Source organism: Morus notabilis, unplaced genomic scaffold (assembly GCF_000414095.1).
Source record: "Morus notabilis unplaced genomic scaffold, ASM41409v2 Scaffold229, whole genome shotgun sequence".
In the NCBI taxonomy this organism is placed as follows: domain Eukaryota; kingdom Viridiplantae; phylum Streptophyta; class Magnoliopsida; order Rosales; family Moraceae; genus Morus; species Morus notabilis.
The window spans coordinates 432,315-435,880 of NW_010362793.1; positions in this window are offsets into that span (position 1 = coordinate 432,315).

Genomic DNA, 3,566 nt, shown 5'->3' on the forward strand with positions numbered 1-3,566 from the left:
CCCACTGAAGCCAAACTGAACAATGGTATACCAAAAACCGAATGAGTCATTAAAAGAATGGCTTGCAAGGTACGGGGAAGCTGTCACCACTACAACGGATATGACGGACCGGGAGGATCTTATGGGGGCCCTGTCCAGCATGAAAAAGACCACCTCGTTTAAGCGTGACCTGAACCGGAAGCCCCCGGCCACCTATAAAGAGTTTCTGGCACGGGCGCAAGGGTACATCAATGCTGAAGAGGCCGATGCAAACGATCCCGAGCACAGGTCCAATAAAAACAAAGGACCAAAATAGGGGTCGACCTCGGGAAAGCAAGATAATCGGAAAAGATGAGGCGGGGGAAACGGAGAGAAACAGACTGCATCAACGCCAAACCCTCCGAAGACAAATAAGCTGAGGCCGGATGAAAATCGGAAGCCTCGACCGTTCGAACGGTATGACTCCTATCACGAGCTCACTATGGGCATCGAGGAAGTGTTCAACCAGTCGGGCAAGGAAACTTATTACGCCGATCGGAACCAATGAAGTCGGACCCAAACCGAAGGAATCAGAGCAAGTATTGTCGATTCCACGGTGACGTCAGCCACAACACCAACGACTGCGCCGACCTGAAGGACGAAATCGAAAGGTTGATCTGCGAGGGGGGGCTACAAGAGTTCAAGGTTGAAAGACGAGGTCATGTTCCCGAAAACGACGGTCGACGCCGGGAGGAGAATCGGTGAGGTGAAGCTCGCGAGCCGGTTGGCGTCATAAGAAACGTACATGGGGGACCGTACTTGGGGGGAGACTCTAGAAAGTCCTAGAAGAGCTATGCCCACGAGGCAATAGGGTGTACCAGGAAAGATTTTGGACTCTCTCCACCACCAAGACGACCAAATTCAGTGGCACCGACGTGGCATTCACCGAGGAGGATGCGAACGGGGTCCATTTCCCCCACAACGACGCTTTGGTGGTAGAGGCAGTTATTGGGAACCACACCGTGTGCAGGATCCTGGTAGACAACGGGGGCTCGGTGGACATTTTATACTCTGACTGTTTGGTGAAAATGGGGATTCCCAAGGAGCAATTAGAGATGATGTCCCGGCCGTTGTATGGATTCACGGGGGATTCAGTCATCCCACAAGGGACGATTCGATTGCCAATAACCGCGGGGGAGAAACTCAGGCAGGCAACCACCATGGCAAATTTTGTGGTAATCAAAGGGGGCTCACGATACAACGCTGTAATCGAAAGGCCGACCCTTCAGGCACTAAAGGCCATAACCTCCATTTACCACCAAAAGGTCAAGTTTCCCCCCAATGGCGTAGGGGAAATAAAAAGCAAGCATACTCAGACGCCATACGCGGGTACAATCAGCCTGAAAAGCTAGAAGCAAGAATGGTACAATAAGGACCAGTTGAGGATATAGACCCTAGGGTCACGGAAGAATAGTGAACCTAACCAATCGAGCAGCTGGCAGAAGTCCAGGTGGATCAGTGGGAACTAACGATGGTATTGAAGATAAGGTCAGATTTGCCGTCGACACTCAGAATTGGGGTTGAGGAATTCCTGAAGAAGGATCTGGATGTGTTCGCTTGGACGCATGCAGACATGGAAGACATCGACTTTCAAGACATGTGTCATACCCTGAACGCCGACCCCACTTACCCTTCAAAATGTTAAAAAGGCCGACCGATGAATCCAAAAAGGTATGAGGCTTTAAAAGAAGATGTCAACAAGCTCATAAATAACGGTTTCATTAGGGAGGCACACTATCCCAAATGGGTTTCAAACCCTGTCCTGGTGAAAAAACCTAATGGAACGTGGAGAACGTGTGTTGAATTCAGCGACCTCAACAAAGCTTACCCGAAAGACGATTTCCCACTCCCCCGGATAGATTAGATGGTCGACACCACCACCGAGCACGAGTTGTTAAGCTTCATGGACGCCTACTCTGGCTATAACCAGATTCCAATGCATCCATCCGATGAAGAGCACACGTTGTTCATAATGGACAGGGGCCTCTATTGCTACAAGGTGATGCCCTTTGGCTTAAAGAACGCAGGGGCAACATACTAAAGGCTAGTAAACAAAATGTTTGCAAAACAAATTGGAAGGACAATGGAGGTGTATGTCGATGAGATGCTGGTAAAAAGTGTAAAAGTAAGACAGCACGTCGACCATTTGGGCGAAATGTTTGATGTGTTAAGGAAATACCGCATGAAGCTAAATCTTCTGAAATGTGCTTTTAGGGTCGGGTTAGGAAAGTTTCTTGGCTTTATGGTCAGTAGCCGAGGGATAGAGGCAAACCCAGAGAAGATAAAAGCGTTGCAGGATATGAGGTCTCCCGCAAAACCAAAAGAGGTCCAAAGGCTCACCAGATGCGTCGCCGCCCGCAATAGATTCATATATAAGACGACAGACAAATGCGTTCCCTTTTTTGATGCTTTGAAGGGAGGCAAGCATTTTGAGTGGACGCCTCAATGTGAAGAGGCCTTCCAGAAGTTGAAGGAGCCCCTTGGCAGACCTCTTATCCTATCAAAGCCATACCCAGTGAAAAGTTAAGCTTATACCTCTTCGTATTAAAGCACGCCGTAAGCTCAGTACTGATAAGAGAAGAAGGAATCTAGTTACCGGTCTACTATGTAAGCACAAGGCTCCTAGACGCTGAGTCAAGATATACCCGGATGAAACAGTTAGCTCTCGCCTTGATGGTGGCCTCGAGGAAGCTTCGGTACTATTTCTAGGCCCACACCATACGAATCCTAACAAACCACCGGCTAAGGCAAGCGTTACAAAAGCCTGAAACCTCGGGCCGACTCTTAAAATGGTCGGTAGAGCTGTTGGGAATGGTGTCCTAGAAGCATGAGATGTAATAGGATATTTATTATTTATTTAATAAAGGAGTTTATTCTTTATTTTATGTGCATATATTTATGAATATTTTATGAATATCAATAAAAATTCCATGATTATTTATGTAACCTTAAACATTGTGTATAAGTGTTATATACGAGAGGATAATGTTTAAGGATAATAATCAAAAAGCAATGTTCATAATGAATTTAATTAAAGTATGGAATCTTTAATTAAAACATTATTAATACATGTCATTCCCATTTAGAATGGAACGGTGTTATCCGCACTGTTGATATGGTGAGATATTGAATGAGTGTATTTCGCATAATGAGATTATGTGGAACAAGGACACAGACACAATATGAATTTCTATTAATTCGGTTAAGTATAGAAATTCTAATTGAGTCTACCGATGGTCATATATAGGATGATATTAATCCTGAGTTCTTAACAGACTCCTATTTATGGATTTGTGTCTTTTGATTTACTCGGTACGGATTCTGAGATCCTGAATCCTATTCCTTGTATTTTGGAGACATGATGAAGTAGGTAGCCGGGAATGTTATTACACGAGATGGAATCCATTCCTTCTTAAGAAAGAAGTAGATAAATAATTCTCTTGAGGGTTGATTCGGTACTTGGACCAGTAGGAGCTCCGATTCAAGGATAAAGAAGTAATTAGAGAGGTTAACGGATTTTACCTTGCTCTAATTATGAATTATTTATG